Consider the following 24,597-nt stretch of genomic DNA (forward strand, 5'->3'; position numbering starts at 1 on the left):
CCCCCAACACCTCATCACTGAAGCAGACCAAAAGTGAACCCAACATAGCTGATGGAAATTTTGTGGGAGAGGGTACGGAAAGAATGTCAGAGCCACATGTTGGGTCATGATATGCTGAGACATTTATCATACCAATAACTGTGAGCTAACTCCACAATGCATGACCACAACAAGGAGGAATCATTGGGGAGGGGGTAGGTCACGGTTGAGCCTAATAATGTTACCAAACTGTCTGTATTTGCTGAATAGAAAACTAATAAAATAAATTTAAAAAATACAAAAAAAAATTAAGATCTTTCCATGTAACATTACTTTTAGAATATTTTTAAAAAATACATGATAAAATTAATTTTAAAATGTTATGATGTAAACCTAATTGTGTGGATAAAACATGCCAACTTATAGAACTTCAACCAAGCACCTAGACCATAACGTCTATTGACTCCTTGGTTATTACATACTCCCTGGGAATTCAGTTAATTAGTTCTAGCAATATATATATATTATGAATTATAAAGTTTGATAAACCAAGCTGATTCTCCACATGATATGTTAACTTTCTCTGGGGAGATTTGAGCAAAGGTCTATATACCCCAGGATAGGACACAGCAACAGACTCAAGAAACAATCCCACCCAAGCCTAGCTTAGTGAACCAGGGGGTTTACTGGGGCTAATTACAAGAGAACTGGGGGTTGTGTTACACAGGGGAACATGGATAACTCAAAGGAAGCAGTGTCACTGAAGAGCCTATTCCCAAGTGTAGTTGGAGGCTAAAAACCTGGAGCTCACTGGTCAACCTGTAGGCAGGTAGAATCTCTTCTTCCAAGTGTGGTTGAAAAGAAGCTAAGTTGAACTGATTTACTGAGTAAGAGTTAATTGCTGAGGATCTAAAACTTATTTTTGTCAGGAGATGGAAAAAAATCACAAAGAAAGAACTGTCTAGAAAGGGCCCACATGGATGATAAGAAGAAAAGACAGTTTAGGCTAAAACAAAGTAAAATGGAGTTCATTGTTAGGGTGTCCTGACTACAGAAATAAATGACTTGCAAATTGTCACATCTTGTTTGTTCACTTACCCCCCACTTTGGCAATGAAGACTATAAAATGGAAACAAAATCTCCATTCAAGGTCAAAGCTTCTTTGGAGGGCTACCTCAAGCCTCTTGCTATTGGGTAATAAACTCCTCTAATTTCCCTTAAAAAAAAAAAAAAAGAATCATACCAGGTGTTGTGAAGATATGGAGAACATGGAACGCACAGGGAATTGCTTCTACGGTGCAAATGTGTCCAATGTATTAGGAAAAACATCACACTTTTTACATTAAAATTATTAAATGATTCATCAAGTCAAAATTTTTATTCCCATCAACAAATGAAGAAACAGTATAATTATTCTACAGTTATGAAGGATGAAGTGTGTCAAAATAACATGAGGAAATAGTTCATGTTGTGTGGACAGACACATCATATAGTCTTTACAACAAATCTGTGGAAAGCAGATCAGTGCACATGAAAAAGCAGGGTGATAGATAAAACCAACAGGACAGCAAGAGAAACATCTGACAGTGATGAACCTGGTTATGATGCACAATGTATTAATAATAATACAAATGGAAGCTTTTTATCAAAACTTATTGTCATCTATTGACTGTCAGATGTGCTGCAATGAAATAAATTTTTAAAAAGAAATGGTGTTGGAGAGATGGCTTAGTGGTTAAGGTGCTTCCCTGTGAAGCCTAAGAACTCCAGTTTGAATCTTCAGGTCCCATGTAAGTCAGATGCAGTTACTCAAGTGTGCAATGACACACATGTGCCGAAGGGGGTGCAAATGTCTGAAGTTCTTTTGTAGCAGTTTGAAGGCCCTTGCACTCTCTCTCCCTCGATCGGTCTCTCTCTTCCTCTTTGTCTCTTTCTATCTCTCAAATAATAAATAAATGAATAAATTTTAAAAATAAAAAAATTAAATGTACATGGTAACATAGTGAAAAGTAAAATGTCTTCCCATATAAAAGGACAAAACATATGTTAAAAGAATCTGGCAGGGGAAACAAACAAACAAACCAAAAGATTGCTATGAAAAGGGCACTAGTTAGGCTGGCTGCTGATTTTGAATATCAACAATGAAAGGGAGAAAACGTCACTTTAGCACCCTCCATTGTCTTGCCCTGGAGCAGGAGAAATCCTCACCTAGATGGAGATCATTTTTAAACAAGAAAGTAACACATGGAAAGAATAGAATAATTGGTAGGAGGCAAGGAAGAACTTCTAGGAGTATTAAAAGCAGGTGTAAATATCAAAATCAGAATGAACATGGCATACTTTACTACTTGAAAGTTAGCAAGACATATTATTAATAATAATTCTGAGTAATCATGTGAAAAAGTAAATTTGTTCATACCAAACTACACTAATTTGACCACACAATTTATTTTAAATGAACAAACAAGTTTTTAACCCTTTTTAGTTATCTTACAATGTAAATGCTTCAAATGAGTGCCAAACTGTGTAAAGATATCACTTATTATGAAGTTGAAAAAAACTAAAAGGTGGTTTGAAATTCACTGGGAATAATTCTATAACTGAAATACATACAGAACTTTTGTTTAAAACCATATCAACTGGGAAATACTATGAGCAAAAAAGTGAAAATGACACATGGCTACAGGACCGTGGAAACAGCTCAAGGAGAAGGTACATTTTATAATGTGGGGAGAGAAGGGAGTACAGAAGACGCTTTGCTCATCTTGACTTAGTCTTGTGTCTTCTACGCTGCCAGAACTGTGAATCTAAAATTGAAGATGTCCATAAGCACACACTTAATTTACGTGACTACCATATCATGAGGAAAATAGAATGGTAGAAAAAACAAACAAACCAAAAATGTTAGGAAGGGAAATATTTCAACTACTCTGCTTTTTTCTGTTTTTCTGCATTTAATTTCATACTAAACATTTTGTACTACCAATACCCAAAGTTATTAAAAAAATCTTTCAGACTTCTCTCTTTCAGAACTAGGAATTAACCACAACCACAACCATCTTGGTGACTTTTGTTTTTCTAATCTATTCAATATTATATAATGAAACTTCAAATCAAAGCAATATTTTTTCATCAGAGATGCTCTGTTACAATGTAATGTAAAATTACTCTCATGTAGCAGGATGATACCAACTTACTGATATATATTATAATATTTATTCTATGTGTACATATATGTAATTTCATATTAATTAAGATCAGTATAGACTTTACCATCTTTACCTTGCTACCATGTTCTCAGAGGATGTGGAGAAAATGAGATCAAAATAATCCCAGGGCCCCCTCATAATGAACTTACTCCTTATTTTCACCAGCAATGACTTGACTGGTGAAGTTGTCAGGAAGAGAAACAAATTCCCTGTGTCCTCAGAAACTATCTGCCTATGGATTTAGTTAAGGCCTCATTTCATTTGTCCTCCAAAGCAGAGGTTTACCTAATTCACACTGTTAATTTATTTAGTTTGTATGAACAAATTTAGAGTTCTCATTCAAGATAGGCTACATATATCACTTAATGATGGCTGAAAGGTTTTCATTTTCCCATAAGAAACTTTTATAATTTTACTTTTAATATAGAACATTTATATATAACATTATATAATTATAATAAATAATTATAATGTATAACATTTTGTTCTGCTGATTTCTTACATGTAATTAAATCAGATGTGTCTCTTTCATGTTAAATCATTTTATGATTTCTTTATACCAACCTTATGACCTTCTTAATTTTGAATGTGGATATGACATATAAATATTTTAAATGAATAGCTTCTGAATATTTGAAAAGAAGTATATTAATATTTTTATCAACAACTTAAAAATGCACCAATCCACGTAAGACATGTGATATTATTTCCTTCTATATATATTCATAAGAGCATTAATATGATTTTATTTCTGATAAATATAAACTAAAATGAGCTATATTTTGTGAGATGGAGAAAGTCCCTTTTATTGGTTTCTCTAAAGATAAGTAAACACATTGTGGTAGTTTGATTCAGGTATCCGGCATAAACTTAGGCATTCTGAATACGTTTCCCCAGCTGATGCTAATTGGAAATTAAAGCCTCCTAGAAGTGGTGTATTTTGGGGGATGGGCTTATGGGTGTTATAGCCAGTTTCCCTTTGCCAGTGTTTGGCACACATTCCTGCTGCTATGATCCACCTTATGTTAGCCAGGGGTGATGTCCACCCTCCCCTCATATCATTGTTTCCCCTGTCATGATGGAGCTTCCCCTCTAGTCTGCAAAGCAAAATAAACCTCTTTTTCCCATATGGGCGATTTTTGCCAGCAATGCAAACCTGACTGCAATAGTAAAGTTGGTACTAAGGAGTGGGATTGTTTCTGGACACCTGACTGTGGCTTTGGCCTCTTGTAGCTGATTTGCAAAAGGAATGGGGAAAGATTTGAAACCTAAGGGATGCCTTGCAGAGCTGTAAGTACAGATTGATGGACTCTGCTGGTCATAGTTGAAAGACCTGAATGCAGTAAGAACTGTGTACTTTGTGGTTTGGCTTATAATTGTGAGAAAGAGCTTTGATTGGACTGTGATAGAAGCAGTTTGTGTGAGAGGCTTGCTGTTATGGCTATGCCCCAAGAATTTGTGCAAAGTAGCTTTGTATAGAATTGGACTACTGTGAGTAGAGAGATATGGCACAGAAATGAAATTTTGGGGCTGAAACTTCTGCAGGTTCAGCTGCAATTATATGAGATTACAACCTTTGAGATTGGGTCAGCTCACATGCACTGGGGCAACAGGAAGAATGTAGACTCTTCTGAAGGGGCCTAAATGCTCCAGGAGTGTAATGTTCCTCAAAATCTGCTTTATTCCCCCATGGATTAACAAACTGGCACCCCACCTGGAATTATGGAGTATAAGATCAACAGTAAAGAGATTGTCATTGAATTTGCAAAATAGTCTTGTGTTTTGGAAGTGGCCATGCACAGTGTCAAGCAGGTTTGCTAGATGCCTGCATGGAGACCCTATAGAGTGATGAGGATGAATGGTGAGTTGCAGTGAAGACCCTGTGGAGATTCTGGGACCATGAAATGACTGCTAAGGAAAGCTGCTGGTCCTGGATTAAGTTTTCCAGGACTGTGATTAGCCTAGCTGGAGGGGCAGAATGGAATTCCGGAGGCTTGTTGCTGGTTAGAATTATTGAACTTGGAGACTTTTCACTGACTAGAATTTTTGGATTTGGCACTACAGAGTTTGATGTTTGCCCTGTTTAAATTTTGTATTAGTTGAATATTTCTTTGCAATACCTAGTGCCATCTTTTGCAATATGAGTGTTTTTGTTCTGTGTCATTTTGTTTCTATTGTTTTGTACTATGGCTCAGTTAAAAGACTTTGGATTACAAGGATGCTTGAACATCATTGGGATTATAAACATGTATGGGGGTTGGAGAGATGGCTTAATGGTTAAGGTTTTTGCCTGCAAAGCCAAAGGATCTCAGATCAATTTCCCCAGACCCACATAACCCAGATACACAAGGGGCCACATGCATCTCGAGTTCATTTGCAGGGCAGGCCCTGGCGTGCCTATACTCTCTCTCTCTCTCTCTCAAATAAATAAATAATAAGTAAATAAAATATATCAAAAATATATTAAAAATATATGGGGATTTTTAAAGATGGACTGAATGCATTGTATTTTACTTCATAGATGGTTATCAGTTTATGGAGACCAGGAGTGGAATATAGTGGTTTGATTCAGGTGTCTATGGCCAGGTGTCAGGTCTTCAGACTATGAGCATATGACTTTATGGTAATATTTGGAGAAATCATTGAGTTCTAGAAATATTTCCAAAGCACAATACCACCTTATATAACAAAACCTAAAACAATTTGAAGTGAAAACTGAGTGTAATTTATTTTTCTTGTATATAATACAATACAATTAAAATAATAGCATATAAAACCATAAGTACACATATACTAGAAATAAATCCTATGTCAATGAATATTTTAGTTTTATCATATCATCTTCTGAAATTTATTTGTTGTTATCACTTAATACTAAATTATATCATTATATGTAAAATAAATAGAATGTAAACTCATTAAAACACATTTAATTAATATCTTCCATTAGCAAGCAAATTTGGTTATGGATCTTTTTAAAATTTATTTTCTGCAAAAGAGTATCTATCTATGAGAAAATCAAATGGTATTTTATTCTTCATTCACTTGAGATTTACAAATGGTGGACAGATTTGTCTGAAGGATTGAGAAAACTGAGTTTCCTATTGGTTTTATATTTTTAGCATTATTTTGAAAATATTTATGTATTTAAGAGAGAGAAAGCAGATAAAGAGAAAATAAGAGAGATAATGGGTACACTGGGGTTTTCAGCCACTGCAAAAGAACTCCAGACACATGCACCACCTTGTGCATCTGGCTCACATGGGTGGGTTTGTGGGGAATCAAACCTGGTCCGTTGGCTTCACAGGCAAAGACCTTAAATGTGTTTTAGCATTCTTAAAAGATAGATGGGGATGAAGAGATGGCTTAGGGATTAAGGTACTTGCCTGTGAAGCCTAAGGACCAAGATTTGTTTCCACAGTGCTTATGAAAGCCAGATGCACATGGTGGTGCATGCATTTGTAGTTCATTTACAGTGGCTATGGGTCATGATGTACTCTTTCTACCTCTCTCTCTCTCTCAAATAAATAAGTCAAAATAAAAAATGTTTTAAAAACAGATAGATTTTAGCCATAGGAGGCAATGAAAATATCTTTTTAATGGTCCATAAATATTTTAGTATATCAGTTTAAATTGATTTAATGAAATATTCTTAATTCTTGCACAAATATGACTTACAACATGGATGGCAGTGTTGTAATTTGGCTGAAATATAAAACTAAGCCATGTGTTACAGGCTAATTGTCCATGTGACACTGCACACCTTGTAGTTGCTTACACATTTATAATGCTCATCTGCCTCCAAAGTTTCTCTATTCAAAGTAAGAATGTATACACATATTCAGAGTCTATTAGTAAATTAATATCAAAATATAACTGCATTTTTCCAATTTCTCTAAGTGTTTTTAAATATCAGTGGTATAATATATTCAAGTCAAGCATATTTCTTTTATAAATGTAAATATAAATACATATTACCTAACAAAGGGCATTATTAGTCATTAATTTTACAGAAGATGTAAAATCTTACAGACTTTCTTTCATTTTTATTTCTGTTCTACCACTTAATTTTATGGAAAATTTAAACTTAGCATAGGAAACATTTCAAAATATAGTTTCATTATTCTAGAAAAATTAATGTCTGATTAGCATAATCCATTTATGAAACTAAATTAAATATCAATAAATTGTATAGCATGTATAAGTACTAAGATAGTTTTTTCATTATTATTTCCAATTGTATTTTTTTGTTACTTTTTATTATTTTTTTATTTGAGAAAGGGAAAGAGGCAGAGCAAGAGAGAGAGAGAGAGAAGAGAATGGGCATGCCAGGGCCTCCAGCCACAGCAAAGGAACTCCAAATGTGTGAACCCCCTTGTGCATCTGGCTTACTTGGGTCCTGGAAAATTGAATCAAGATCCTTTGGCTTTGTAGGCTGCTAATCCATGTCTCCAATACACCCTTTCAGATTCTCCAGGTATGTATGGGCTTTGGTATCTCCTGGTCATCTTTGTATGACAAAGTATTCATGTTTCTGTACTTCCACCATGAGATGGCAGCCCATAGTTCTCCATGTTAAGGGGATTGTCAGAAGTGATTGAATCTCTAGTGATATTAACTTAATGCCTTTGAAACTGTGCCCTTATAAGGGAGCACATGCTGTCTAAGTCATCCTCCATATTGCTATTAACTTTTAGATATTTCTGCATGATTTCATTCATGTATATGTATAGTTCAAAATGAAATTCAATCAAAAAAGTCATAAGCACCTCAGTCTTCTACTGAGTACTTTTTTATGTACAGTTACCACAAAGACACATGTATATCCTCTTAATTTTTTAATGAAATCCAGAATGCCGCCCCCAAGGGATCTCAAGAATGTCCTGCCCACCCAACCCCGTGCTGTGCAATGCACAGTTGGAGTTTTCAATTAGATCATGGTAGACATAATTGCTTGCCAATATTTTTACCTGTGTGGTATTTCAGTATTTTGAGTTTTCTGACATCTAAAATATGATGTAATGGTTTTTTTGTCAAGGAATATTTCCTTACCATCCTTACAAATTTACAAAGCAAACTGATTATTTATCAGATTTATCTGGCAAGGCTTCATGAGAGCCACTCAAGTCTATATAAGAAAAAAATGTTTATTGCAGGGATTTGTACTGCTTAATTTCCAGGCTGGCCTGGGAAAATCTGAAATACATAAGGCTGGCCATCAGAAAAGACTGATTTCAGGCAGAAGCTGAAGCAGTTGAAATTGTACTTTAAAAGAAACTTCTAACTTAAACACACACATCTAAACATTTGAAGGTACGATCTGAACATGAGAGAGAACATACCTTGCTGATGTTTCTTGACCTAAGTTATCTCATTCAGTATATTTCCCAGTAGCCACTGGTAAGTAGCCCATGCCCCAGTTAACCCACACTCCTGCTCATGCAAGCAAGTCTATTTAAACTCAGTGGTTGGCGTGGGGGGGGTGGCTTATTGTTTAAGTGCTTGCCTGTGAAGCTTAAGGATCCAGGTTCAAGGCTCAACTCCCTGGGATCCACTTAAGCCAGATGCACAAGGTGGCACATGCATCAAGTTTGCTTGCAGTAGCTGGAGGCCCTGGAGTGCCCATTTTCTCTACATTTGTCTCTCTGTCTCTCTGCCTCTTTCTCTCAAATAAGTAAATATAAATGAACAAAAAATAACATAAAAACATCTTGCCAGGTGTGGTGGCTCAGGCTTTAAAAATACCAATAAAATAAAACTCAGTGGGTCACATAAAAGAAAGGCAGTAAATTAGTAGGACAGAAGTGGGCTTAGCAGAATTGGGAGGGAATGAGAGAGGGTTGTGGGGGTAAATATGACCAAATTATAAGCACATGTGAAATTATCAAAAACAAATTATACAAAGAAAATTCTGTCCTACCCTATGTAAGGCCTTATGTCTATTGAATTACAATATAATTTATTACTTTATTCCAAAATATTATTTATTTATTTACTTTTATTAAGAACATTCTTTGTATGGAAACATCATGTGTTGGTACCATCTTTTCCCTCCTCCCTGACCCTATTCCACAGGGGGCTCTTCTCAACGGGGTTCTTGGTATTAAACAGTTCTGAATACTCCCTTTCAGATTTGAAGTCTACAATACACTACTAAATGATGAATGGATCAATGAAGAAATCAAGAAGGAAATTAAAAATTCATGTAATCAAATAATAATGAGAACACAATATACCAAAACCTTTGGGACACAATGAAGGCAGTCCTAATAAGGAAATTTGCAGATTTAGGCGCCTATATTAAGAAATTAGAAAGGTTTCAATTAGACAACTTAATTCTTGACTTAAAGCTTTCGGAAAAAGAAAAACAAAGTAAACCAAAAATCAGTAAATGGAAAGAAATAATTAAGATTAGGTTAGGAATTAATGAGATGGAAATTAAAAAAATATCATACAAAGAATTAGTTAAACAAAGAGTTGGTTCTTTGAAAAGATAAGCAAGATTGATAAACCCTTAGCAAATCTAGCTAAAAGAAAGACACAAATCAATAAAATTAGAAATTAAAAAGGCACTATTACAGATACCAAAGAAATTTAGAAAATCACAAGAATATATTTTAAGTTTGAAAATCTGAAAGGAATAAATGATTTCCTTGACTTACCAAAATTAAGTCAACATGAGTTCACCCATTTAAATAGACACATAACAAGTTTGGAGATTACAGCAGTTATAAAAAAAAAACCTCCCAACTAATGCTTATCATACCACGCTCAGATAGATTAAATGGTGAATTTTACCAGACCTTCAATGAAGAATTAACACCAATGTTTCTCAAACTTTTTGATAAAATAGTAAAGGAAAGAATACTACCAAACTCCTTCTACGAAGCTAGCAATACCCTGATACCAAAACCAGACAAAGAACAAAAAAAGACCAATATCCCTTATGAGCATAGATACAAAAATTCTCAACAAAATGTTGGCAAACAGAATACAAGAGTACATCAAAAACATCACTCACCCTGAACAAGTAGGCTTTATCCCAAAGATGCATGGATGGTTCAACATATGCATATTTGAAGTATAATAAAAAGCCATGTTTTTGACTGAAGAGATGGCCCAGCAGTTAAGTCATTTGCTTGCAAAGCCTGGTGGTCTGGGTGAAATTACCCAATATACAAAACCAGATGCACAAAGTGGCTCATTAATCTGGAGTTAAGTTGCAGTGGCAAGAAGCCCTGGTGCATTCATTCTCTTTCTTTATCTCTCTCTCTCTTTCTCTTCCTCCTTTCTTCCCTCTCTTTCTCTCTGTGCTTGCAAGTGAATAAACAAATATATATTTTACAGCTGTATTTTATTTCCATGCTGTACCTTATTATTATTGCAATTCAATAATTATCTGTGGTTGAAATTATTAATGTATTAATGTTTTCTTTTATAGATAATAAATGCCAATTATTATGCAATACATAAATTTTAATTTTAACATTAAAAATTAATAAATGAAAGAATTTGCACCTTATGCAAACTCATTTCCTTTGGTTTATCCCCTTGCAACTGCACATTATGTTTTAGTAACCATTTTGATATAGCCACTATTACTCAATGACAAAAGTTTATCTTCAATCACCAATAGTATTGCAAATGAATAAAATGTACTAATAGAAACTAGTAATAAACAAAGTATATGAAAAGCTAATTAACATCTATAATTACTGAATATACAAACTTATATTTTTTAAGAGAAAGTGTCTTAAAATACTAATAAAAAAGTTTTATATTAACAGTTGACACAATTATTAAAGCTTTTAATCAGGGCTATATAACAACAAAGTCATATGTGAGTAATTTATTGCAAAACAGACATTAACCTTCAGTAATAACTTATAATTATGTTACAAATAGTTACTAAGCAATATTGGAAGGGAAACTATATGCTTATAATGAAATAATTACTATTAAATGTACTTGGATTTATTAAAAATAATATAGTTTTCTAACTGTAATTGTTTTAAGATGAGGAATACAGGAATATAAAGCAGTGGTGGATATTAAGCCACAATATGTCATTCACTAGAAACAAAATTGATGAAGTATAATGCCAACAATAATGCAATTCTTTTAAAAAATAATGGTGATTTTGTTTGTTTGTTTGTTTGTTTTTTTGAGGTAGGATCTCACTGTAGCTCAGGCTGACCTGGAATTCAATCTGTAGTCCCAGGGTGGCCTTGTACTCATGGTAATCCTCCTACCTCTGCCTTCCTCCCGAGTGTTGGGATTAAAGGTGTGCGTCACTGTGCCTGGCTATGGTGATTTTTTTTAATAAAGCATAAGAATGTCCTGTCATTACCCATCATACTTGGCAATAACCTACAGTTAACGATCTCATCTTATGTATGCTTGGATAAGTAATGTGAAACTGTGTCTTAAAAGCAAACTTTTAGAAAATGATAGTGACAACAGTTATACAAAATATGATAAGATAAATGTTCAGTATATAAATATTGATGGAGCCAGATGTGGTGGCATATGCCCTTTATCCCAGCACTCAGGAGGCTGAGGTAGGAGGATTGCTATGAGTTCAAGACCTGTCTGAGACTACATAGTAAATTCCAGGTCAGCCTGGGCTAGAGTGAGAATCTACCTCAAGAAACCAAAATAGGGCTGGAGAGATGGCTTAGCGGTTAAGCGCTTGCCTGTGAAGCCTAAGGACCCCGGTTCAAGGCTCGGTTCCCCAGGCCCCACGTTAGCCAGATGCACAAGGGGGAGCACGCGTCTGGAGTTCGTTTGCAGTGGCTGGAAGCCCTGGCGCACCCATTCTCTCTCTTTCCCTCCATGTGTTTTTCTCTCTATTTCTGTCGCTCTCAAATAAATAAATAAAAAATGAACCAAAAACTTAAAAAAAAAGAAACCAAAATAAATACATTAATAAAAAAATACTGATGGAATTTTTCTAGATCTTACATGCAGAGTTGAAATTGTGAGTAATACATGAGAATTGAATACTGCAAAAAAGCATCATTTGGAAATGCATTAGGAAAAAAATCAAAAGATTTATGTGATTACCTAAATGTTCTCCAAGAAGGCAGGGCTTTATAAACTTTTTCTACTCACAGTCACATTTTACCCATGTTTTTTTTTTCCCCAATTTTTGGGTATATAGATATATAAAAACAGGTACACAAACAAAACACTGACAATAAATTATGAAAAAATTTATTTTAACGCAATTATTTTGTACAAATATAGATTTATCACTTATAATGAAAGCAAATTTTCCCACTACTGATATGGATGCACTTAGTCTGTTAACTAAATTATAGTTAAAAAATTCAAATAAAAATATTTAAAGCCAAACATTTTAACACATTATAATCCAATGATGTGTTAGTCTGATAATTTCACACTAAGAAATCATGGCAGGAAAATGTTAAACATCTTTGTTTTGCATGACAAATACATGTTTCATAAGAGTTGAACACTTTTCGCATATAGGAAAATCACTGCAGTTCATAATACACATGCACCTCAGTCTAAAATGAGGTTTCCTGGAAGTATTGGCTGGCACTGCATGTCATGAAGGTGTGCAGTGAAAATTATGTATGAAGTTGACAATGACAATGGTTTCAACTGGATCATATCATGCAACATGGCAGTGTGCTGCCAGAAACACTTCAAAGCTATTGCACAATTAATTTAAAAATATGATTTGTCATGACATGTTCAGAAAACTTTTGCCAATCTTTTATAACCCTCACAGTCTGTCATATATGCTTTTGACACTCAGATTAAGATAATGGATTCTAAGTGTAGGTTATGCAATTCTTTGGGATATGAAATGCTGCTTTTCATAAGAAGTTTGAAAATACATAAACAATCATAAAAATAAATTAGAGGTTTCTACAGTATATTTTCCAGAACCATGATTTAATTGAGCATCATTAAAGAATAACTATAATATTCCCTATGATAATAATTTAAAATGTTTTTTACATAGTAAGGATAAATACTTAATGTACTTAATGTTACTTATAAAATATGATATTAATGTGTTTTGAAAATAATCATTATTATAATATATTTTTTAATTTTTATTAGCATTTTCCATGATTATAAAAAAAATCTCATGCAATTCCCTCCCTACCCCCCACCACTATCTCCTTTGAAATTCCATTCTCCATCATATTTCCTCCCATTATAATATTTTTAGTGTATAGTTTCAAGTACAGAACAAGCATCATTTTACTGTGTGATCAGTGTCTAAATTGTATATAAAAATATAGCAGTCATCAATAGAATTATTTTCAATTTCATTAAGTAAAAGTAGTTGTAATTTTCATGTTTTATATATTCCATATTTTTATTTTCCATAAAGACCTAAATCATGTCTCACTGAATCATATTATAACGAAATAATATTTCAAATAACATAAAATATTATCAATACCTTTTTGTATTTGACATATTAATTAAAATTATTTTAGAAACAAAACTTATGTTATAAAATTAAGACTATGTTCCCTGAACAAGTATGTCTTGTTAAGAGAGTGAAGTCAAACAAAAATGGAAACATATTAAGAATGTATAAAAATATTGCTAAGTCGTGATGTGAAATACTTTTTTGTGTATAATATGTTAGCAGAAAGGAGAGAATGTATTATAAAAAAACTAAAATTAGGGGCTGGAGAAATGGCTTGGCAGTTAAGGCCCTTACATGTGAAGCCTAAGGACCCAGGTTTCATTCCACAGTGCCCACATAGGCCAGATGCAGAAGGCAGTGCATGTGCCTGGAACTTATTTGCAGTGGCTAGAGACCTTGATACACCCTTTCTCTCTCTATCCCCTTGTTCTCTCTCTAAATAAATAAATGAAAATTAAAAGCTGATTTTTTTTATTTTGTAATATGCATCAATTTATTTTCTTAAATTTATTGATTTATTTTATTTGCAGTCAGAGAGAAAGAGACAGAGAGAGAGGAGACAGACAGAGGGAGAATGGGTATGCCAGGGCCTCTAGTCACTGCAAGTGAATTCCAGATGCATCTGGCTGACGTGGGTATTAGGGAATTGAACCTGTGTTCTTTGGCTTCACAGGAAAGCACTTTAACTGCTAAGCCATTTCTCCAGCCCCTATTTTCTTAAATTTAATATAGATTTTAACTTCATATTTATAACTACAGAATAGCTAAATATTAGCAGTAACAAAAGAAACATGAATGCTCATGCTAATACTGTGTGGTTCAGGAAAATGTATTTGACATACATTTGAAAATTGGATGAAAAGCAAAATTCCTCTTAATCCTCACTGAATTTAGGCTTAGTTGAGCTTAACAGAGGCTTGACATGCTTAAGGGGAATAAAGGACTTATTGCCAGATTTAATTTTTTCTTACATGAAAAAAAGTAAAATAAAAGTAAAGACCCAAATACCATTCTCTGTAATTCACGGGTGATTAATTTCTTAATTGGATAAATAAGTTAAAGCTGAATCCACTACAAGATACTTTTTGACATGATGTCAATTTTCAGTTTGCTTTCAAGTCTTAATTAGAGTCATACTCGCTCCCATACAATCTCTGTTTGACAACTGAGATGTTCTCAGCTCTGACATGCTTGTTAACAGAATGCATTTTAATCTGTTGTTCAGTGTTTGTTTTATCTGTAACCATGCATTTTACCAGGTGATATCACACTATGTGATTACCAATGATTTCTATTTTGCAGTTGTTAAATTATCAAAAATTCTTGAATAATACTCAAAAAATCTGTCTGTTTTATCCAGTAAAAAATTATGCTTGGTGATAAAGGCCTTTTATTTCCTTTTTGCTCAGTGACTAAACATATTAGATGGAGATATGAGCAGTGACATTTGTGGTGGGAGAGGAGCAATGCAGAGATGATCATCTTGAGGAAGGGGGTGAAGATTAACATAGAGATAATTTACCTTTATTAATATTTGTCTATATTCCAAGGACAATGCTCAACAAATTACATACAATCATCTACTTTAATACAACAATTATATAAAGAACACAAAGTAGTATATTAGATAGGCATATAGCTACCAGGGCTAGATATTGTTTGTGAACAGATGCAACAAGCACAAACTGTCTACAAGAATCACATAAGCAACTGTACAATGGCAATTCCTGATTATACAATCTGGAGCACAACTTAGTTGTGTAACAGTGAGATAAGAGAGGATTCCATAAACAATTGTGACTAGTTTGATACCCAGTAAATGGAGCCCTGTCTGGTCACTTCCTACCAAAGAACTATTTACAGTTGCATTAAAAATAAATAGGATGGAGCCAGGAGTGGTGGTGCATGCATTTAATCCCAGCACTCTGGAGGCAGTAGGAGGAGGATCACTGTGAGTTTGAGGCCATTCTGAGACTACATAGCAAATTCCAGGTCAGCCTGGGCTAGCGAGAGACCCTACCTCCAAAAACTTTAAAAAAAAAAAAAAAGTAGGATGAACCAATATATTGGGAACATACTTTTGTATGGTACACATCTGAAATTTTGGGAAAGTAAATAAAAAGAGAATTACAAAATAAGATTGTAAGGAATGTGTAATAATATTTTTTGCTAGAGTCAGTCCTTCAGAGTAAGATGGAGAAGATTGGGGCCATTCAAAAGACAAAATGAACAATCAGCAGCTTCAAAACCATGTGATAATGATAATCACAGATACTAGTGGGAAAAAAAAATGTGGCTGGTGTAGTAGAAGCCAGAATGAGAAGAACTTACTAGTAAGTATAAAAGTTTGATCTTTGCTCTTCCTTATCAAGAAGCATAGGAAATAAAACAAATTCCTCTTGCCAGCAGGACTTGATGTAATGGACATGGCTTGAATCATGCCATTTGGGAAGGATGTGAGTAAACATGAAATGAAACAATGTCTGAGGAAGAGAAGATAAGAGTAGACAAGGATCCGATAAGCTTGGGAATTAAAGTGTACCATAAGACTGACAACACAGTTACTTTTGGCACTGGGCTAAGATCCCTTTAGCATTCCTAGAGATGGACATTACCAAGTTCCAGGCATGGGGGAGCACCTTGTGTATCTCTGCTCAGTAATGCTCTGCTTCTAGTGAAACTTGTTCTACCCCTTTTCAGAAGAGGTAGAAAGAACGGGAAAAAAAAAATGTCCCAGAAGAAATCTTCACTCAATGTCCACAAAGGAGGGTGTTTGTATATCAATATAAGTATTCTTCTGGCCTTAGAAAGGAAAATTTGGAGAAAAGTGTGCGCTATGCATCCCACCAAGTGAAGCTGACTACAGAGGTAACTTTACCAATGTCATTCACAACACCAGCTTTTCTCCATCTTCTGTGTTACTTTCTCCTTGCCTTTATTAGCTTCCAAATAAAGTAGCCTTGCATTCAGTTCCTTAGGAGTATAATAAAAGTGGAAGCCAATTAGAGGTGACAATATATCAGTCACAGAATTATTGAATATATAGAATGGTTAACTATGGCAACATTTTTCTCTTCTTTAGAACAAGATAAATGTTAATGGCATTTTATAAATAGGGTTCATGAGGGACAGATCAGGGTTACAAGCATACACAACCATATTCAGCTTTCTTGTGAGTGCTGGGAATAGGACTCAGGTCCTTAGGTTTGTACAAAAAATACTTTTGCCAGATGAGTCAATTCCCCAGTCCTGAACATGAGGTTTTGGAAAAACACTTAAGATTCAAGTTTCAATATTATATGCTTGATTTCATGTGGGGTCATCCATCAGAAATATCATGAAGAAAACTTTATTTGAACAAAACAGGTAAGAGTTTAAAATCAGGATTGAATGTAGAAAACAATGGTACAAATGTTGTGATAGACTGTTGATGATTTATCAGAGCAGAGAACAGATGCAAAGATGAACTGAAAGGCAGCCACAAGAAGCCTTCTTTTATTGGCTCATGGGAAGAGACAACTCCAAGAAAAAGATGGAAAGAAAAGAGATTACATCAAAACTTATCAAAACCTAGAAAACAAAAGAAATATGACACGACACAAGACAAAATAATGCTTCTTCCCATATTGAGAATCTTCCTACAAATAAGAAGTGGTTATTCAGGACATAGAAAGGCCTCTGCACCCAGATAATTCACTGATTACATTTAAAAGTCTGCATAAAATAAAGCTATTATTATTATTTTCCTGATTTTTTTCATACGAATGCTTTCTACAAGAAGCCTTTTAAGTTCCATATAAGAAAGGGGCTCATTTAAAATATAATTATCTTATATTTCTACAAAAGAAATAATTACAGAGCAATCACCAGCAGCTATGCTTAAGTTCTCTCTGGTGAAGAATAATAGAGGAACTTCTACTGTTAATATATCATTAACTGAATTTCCATTTTCCTCACGAAGGGGAAGTTTGTGAGGTGAAGGGTTAACGACATTGACCTGGAACACCTGCAGCTCTGTTCACTTAATCTATATCATTTGACAAAGAAAGAGTACGACTAATGTTCTGAAGTCTCCAGGCATGCTTACCTTATTATAACATTGATACATTGATGCTATTTTGGGTTATGAGCTATTTTCTATTACTAGCATCAGTTTAGTATTAAAAAGTTTCTCAATGTCAGTGGCGATGTCTGAGAAACTGTACAAACATATTTGAACTCCAGTGATGATCTAATATTCAGGGTGATTTGGGATATTGAATAAGATAATGAAGGAAAAACAGCATAGTTGTTACAAGCCAGCTGTAATATAGCAAAATCCAGTATATTGGAAGGCATGGGTTGAACATTTCTTTGATCTGCTTCATTGTGGAAATGCTTTCTATTATTCATAATTTCATCAATTTCTGTCCTCAAGAAATTAATTTTAACTCTGAATTTGGAATCTAATTCTTTCTTGAAACATGGAAACTGATGTTTTCTTTCAAATCTATTAATAGTTTAAAAATGAAAACAACTAACTTGCAAAATCTCTGGGGAATTTCTGTCATGTTCCTCTATTTCCCAACAAATAAATGAATGCTGTTCAGACCTATAACATTCTGTCTCATGAATGTTTATTGGGGATTTTACAGATATCTCCTTTCAATTGAAAAATTCTTGATTACAGTTCTGTTCTTCCAATTGATAATGAATCATGAGAATATTAACTTTCAGGACCTCCTTGGCCTTTTCTCCAACTTATGAAGACATGAAAGTTTTAACCATGGTCACAATTTGTGTATATTCTTTTATTTTACTAGATCTTGTGCATTATTATATTAAGTTATTTTAAATTACAAATTCATAGAGAACAACTCAATTACCTATTTTGTTACACTGATGGACTCACCATGAGAAATTGTGGAATTGTGATACAGTGTTTAAGCCAACTTTCTGAATTTCTGTGGGTCTAAATTCCCTTTGTCTATCAAAATAACATGGAGGCAGTCACCACAACAAATTTCTGAAGTGGAAATTATCTAAATTATCTAACAAAATATGTTAAGTGCCCATACATTCAATCTTATCAGGATAAAGATACAGGGCTGGAGAGATGGCTTAGCAGTTAAGTGCTTGCCTGTGAAGCCTAAGGACCCTGATTCGAGTCTTGATTCCCCAGGACCCACTTTAGCCAGATGCACAAGGGGCGCACGCATCTGGAGTTCATCTGCAGTGGCTGGAAGCCGTGGTGTGCCCATTCTGTCTCTGTGTCTCTGCCTCTTTCTCTGTCTGTTGCTCTCAAATAAATAAAAATAAACAAAATTTTTTTTAAAAAAATGAAAAAGTAAAGATACAGATAATTATGACTTGTTTCCTTTCACATGGTAAAAATATTGTTCAACATAAATATTTCATTATATTAGAACATTTATGAGTAGTGAAATAACATTAAAATATTAAGAAACAAAAGCATTTAAAAAACAGTACATAAACATAAAAAGTAGGCAGATCATTCCATACACATTCCCATACTCCCTTTTTATTTCTATCAGGAAAACCCACACTCTCACTTTCCTTCTACTTTATCAGCACCTCAGCATTCTAACCAATAAAATATGCACTATTTTTTAATACTGTAGTAATTTTTACTGCTTAGTGTGAGCAGTAAAATAACCTGTACCAATCTGCTGTAAATGGGATGTCCATTATAGTAGAGTAAGAGGCTGGAAGAAATGTTATCTAAAGAACCTGCATGAGTGTCAGTGGAGGTCAGTAGAAAGATAACATGTGAGAATTGAACACGAAACAGAAAACAGTGTTCTAGCTATAGAATGGAACATGTGCAAAAGACAACAAGTAATGAAGTGACACAGAATGTTTGTAAAGTAGTAAGTATCATGGTATCTGGAGTGAAGAGAATAAGGTTCAAATTAATGACATCAAGAATTGTTTGTATGTCATACTCAGTCATTTAAGTTTCTGGAGTTGGACATGAAGTTGCACAGTTATCTCACAAAGATCACACTTGCAGTGAAATGAATTTTTTAAATGTACATGTATAAATCTAAAATGTAAAAGAAAGAGAGGGATATAATGTAAACTGTGGCTTAGTGTAAGATCCTCAAGTTTAATGATTTTTTGTGCTGTGAACATTGCGTGTGGGAGGGTTGGGCAAAGAATGACTCTCTTTACTTAAAGGGTACACTGAAAGAAAAATGGCTCCTATGAAATTGAAAGTGAATATCTAGAGAGAATTATGTCAAGCTGTTGCTGTTTTTTAAACCTTTGAAACAATGCATTGTTATTGATGAGTAAGATCATTAGTCTAATAACTATAATTACTTATAATTATGCAAAATGAGGATGCAATTTAATGTGTTCTCTATTTACTGTTCTGAATAGATCTCATTAATAGTGTTTATGAACAAAGTGTTCATCTACTTCCTTCGATAATTTTTAAGGCCCTTATATTTAAGACCCTAGGTAATGTATGAAACCTTATTATATTGAAAATTAAAGTTTAAATCTAATAAATCCTAATAAATTGCCTTGAACTTTATATATGCTTTAAAATAAAAGAAGTATTTTATCCAAACACAGATTCTATAGATAAGTAAACCACAGCTCAGAGATGATAACTGAAGTGTCTAAAAGGCTATCTAGTATTACAGTTAAGAAGTAAAAGAAAGGGGGCTGGAGAGATGGATTAGCAGTTAAGGCATTTGCCTGAAAAGCCAAAGGATCCCAGTTTGATTCTCCAGGACCCAAATAAGCTTGATGTACAAGGTGGCACATGCATCTGGAGTTTGTTTGCAGTGGCTGGAGGCCCTGGTGCACCCATTCTCTCACTTTCTCTTTCTTTCTCTCTCTCTCTCTCTTTCCCTATTTATCTCTCAAATAAATAAATAAAATATATTTATAAAGAGAGAAATAAAAGAAAGAACATCTTATGTCTTATTCCATCATTGTTATCTCCACAATATTATTATATTGCATACATTTAAGCAACTAGGGATTTTGTCAAAGTAACCTGTCTTAAATGATGACAATAAAATCTATTAAGTGTAATATGCTTTTAATTTTATAATTTGTTGTATTGCATTAAACCAACATTTAGAGTCTTCTAAATTTACTTAATAAGTTGTATAATGTTACATAATTTTCAATGATTCTAACATTTTTCCATAACATAGTAGTCTCTTCAATCATGAGGGAACAGCAGGCTAACTTTCTTAAGCATTTAAATTTTAAGACAACATTTTTGCAAAATAACAGGATATAATCAGTTCCTAAAGTTCAAATTTATGTTACATTTATCTCTATATTACTGTGCATATGGAGATAATAAATATTGGGATCATGCAGGGATGAGGCTGTAGAAGATGCTGATCATGGAATATTTACTGACATGAGAGTATCTATGAACAGTTGTAAATTGCCTCCTAATTCTGCATCTTAGGGATCTTGTCAATGTGCCCATACACTGTGCATTTCCCATTCTATGTATCATCTGTCAAATGTATTAATTTTGTATTATATTTTCTTTAATCATTTAAATAGGATAATGCCCAGATAGTAAAGATAGCTGTCTTCAAATAGTGCTTCTTGCCCAAATGCTTGCTTTACACCTTTTATTATGGACTAGAAAATTTACACAACAATCCTAAAAGATAGTGTTTTATACATTTTTAAATTTTTAATTGTCTTATTTAAATTTATTTATTAATTTGAGAGCAAGAAAGAGGAAAAGAGAAAGAGAAAGTCAGAGAAAGAGACAGTGATAGAGAAAATGGGGATACCAGGGCTTCTTGCTGATATGAAGGAACTCCAAATACATGTCATTTTATATACTTGGATTTGCGTGGATACTGCGGAATTGAACCAGAGCCAGCAGGAATGCCAAGCAAGCAGCCACCTTTAACTACTGAGTCATCTCTCAAGAACTGAAATATTTTTTTACATTCTTAAAACAGAGAGAGAGAGAGAGAGAGAGAGAGAGAGAGAGAAAGAGAGAGAGAGAGAGGGAGAGAGAATATGAGAATAGGCATGCCAGGGCCTCTGGCAACTGCAATCAAATTCATGTACCATTTTTGTGCATCTGCCTTTGTGAGTACTGGGAAAGCAAACTGAGGCTGTCAGGCTTTACAAACACGCACCTTTATACTCTGAGCCATCTCTTCAGCTCATCAACTGATTTTGATTCATGGCAATATTCTAAATTATGTAGATAACTAAGTGTATATGCCTTACAGACAGTTTAAAATCTTATTTTTAAAATGTTATGTTAAATAAATATTGACAGAAGGAAATGAACATAGATATTTAAATGAAAGTAATCAAAATATGATATAAATCAAATGTGGAAATTTTCACATAACTTTATGGATATTCACATAGGAGATAGTCAAGATTATTTTGTAAAATGGTCAAATTTTATTTTTTCCAAATTTTTCTAAAGATTCAATTTGGATTTGAAAGTATAGATTATTAAAATAGATGTGATTATGTGGAAATTTGAAAAATTAAAAAGATAGTCATAGGTGCCAAATTTGACATCTTTGGTATGCAGACCCATGAAATAAAGCTAACAATGAGGCTGGAGATATGGCTTAAAGTTGAGGTGCTTGCCTGTGAAGTTTAAGGACACAGGTTTAATACCCTAGTACACACATATGCCAGATGCACAATGTGATGCATGTGTCTGGAGTTTGTTTGCAGTGGGTAGAGTTCTTGGTGTGCTCATTCTCTCTCTCTCTCTTTCTCAAATAAATAAAATATTCAAAAAGACACTAAAACACTAACAATGTATTTATGTCTAGTTCCCCATAAAATTCCAAAGTACAAAAAATGTATACTTATGCAGAAAGCAATTTTATAAACTCAATTCCATATGTTATTTATAAAGATCTTCACAAATGCCCAAATGCCTATATTCCTATGTAAAAATACATGTTAAAAAGAGAATAAATATTTGGTTGGGGAGATATTTCAGTGGTTAATGCATTTTCAGGAAAAGTTTAAAGACCCATGTTTGATTCCTCAGAACCCAAGTAAGTCAGATGCACAAAATGGTGTTATCATCTGTAGTTCATTTCCAATGACTGAAGGCCCTGGCATACCCATACTCTCTGTCTGTTTCTCTTCTATCTTTGCACACTTGCAAATAAAGAGAACATTGAGTAAATATTCTGAAATCTCTGTTTCAAAAGCAAGATATATAATGCCATCAATAACATGATATGCAGGTTAGACCTTTCCATTTATCCATTTTTATATCAATACTCAAAATGGGAACATATCACACCTAACATGCTTCAATGCTGCAAAGTCCCTAAGACGATTCTGTGCTTTCATAACTTATGACTTAAATGTTGAATGAAATAATAAGAGTGAATATTGAAAAGAAGAACTGAATTTTCTTTTAAATGGAATGATCTTCATATTGAAACAGTTAATATCTTCTACTACTCGATTTAACATGTTTGAGAAGTGACTAGTAAGTACAAAACAGAAAAAAAAATGATTCAAGTTGGTATTCAATAATTGTGAAACTATAAGAAATATGATATAAAGAACAGAATTCCACACATAATTGGTATTATATGCTCTAATCTTCGTTATCTTTTAAAATAAGACCAGGAATAATACTCATGGATGGTTGGCTTATCAGGCATATATGATGTCCTAATTAATGAGTAACTGTGTTTATAAATTTAACATAACTGTTTCAAATATTCTCACAGATAAAGTTATACCAATGAATCATTGCTATAAAATTATCTATGGTCTTCTGATTTTCATTGTTTACAAATAAATTCATAAGCTATGTATATGTAGCATGTTTTTCTAAGACTATCACTTCATATATGTGTGTGTGTGTGTATGCATGTATGTATGTATGTATCTCCTATGAGATAAATTGTATAGAGAATAAGAGTTTCAATTTTGATTTGTACCCTATGTTCAAAACCTAAGTTATTCAATCAGCTAATCTGATCTCAATGATCATTAACAAAGTATGGTGGTTTGATTCAGGTGTTCCCCATAAATTTAGGTGTTCTAAATGCTAGGTTCCCAGCTGATGGATATTTGGGAAATAATGCCTCTTGGAGAGAGTGTATTGTTGGGGACGGGATTATGGGTGTTATAGCCAGTTTCCTCTTGCCACTATTTGGCACACTCTCCTGTTGATATGATCCACTTTATGTTGGCTAGGGGGTAATGTCCACCCTCTGATCATGTCGTCATTTCCCCTGCCATTGTGGAGCTTCCCCTCAAGCCTGTAAGCTGAAATAAACCTCTTTTTCCCAGAAGCTGCTCTTAGTTGGGTGATGTCTACCAGCAATGCAAACTGGACTGCAACAGAAAGCTTAGAACCAGTTTCTGTAATCATATATATCAAAGCTATGTCAAATGATAAAAAGTGAGATTTAACAAATATTCTTAAATTTTTAAACATTTCTCTTATTAATAACAACTTCGATGAATGAAACAAAAATTTCAAAAATGCTATTAGATCCTCATAGTTGGAGAGATGTATCAATAGAAAATTGAACTTATATATCAGAGTTTCAGAATAATAGCATCCTTGTATATGTGCTTAAAGAGGGTTTTAATGGTCTCAGATAGTGAATGCAAATACTTTATGAACACTTACCTTTTTTTATATTTTTATTTATTTGTTTACAAGTGGAGAGAGATAGAGAGGAGAGAGAGAGAGAATGGGCATACCAGGGCCGTCAGCCACAGCAAACAAACTTTGTGCATCTGGATTTATGTGGGTACTGGGGAATCAAACCCAGGTCATTAGGCTTTGCAGGCAATCACCTAAATCACCAAGAAAACTCTTCATTTCTCTTTTTAGCATTAACTTTGGTGTTGAGCTTAATTTCCTTTTGAAGAGACCAGAAGATTGTTTCACCAAGTCTTTCTTTAGGCTCATTAATCACAAGTTCTACATTATACAGAGTCTTCCCTAAAATAAAATACTGAGTAGTCTTTAGAAAT

Source organism: Jaculus jaculus, chromosome 1 (assembly GCF_020740685.1).
Source record: "Jaculus jaculus isolate mJacJac1 chromosome 1, mJacJac1.mat.Y.cur, whole genome shotgun sequence".
In the NCBI taxonomy this organism is placed as follows: Eukaryota; Metazoa; Chordata; class Mammalia; order Rodentia; family Dipodidae; genus Jaculus; species Jaculus jaculus.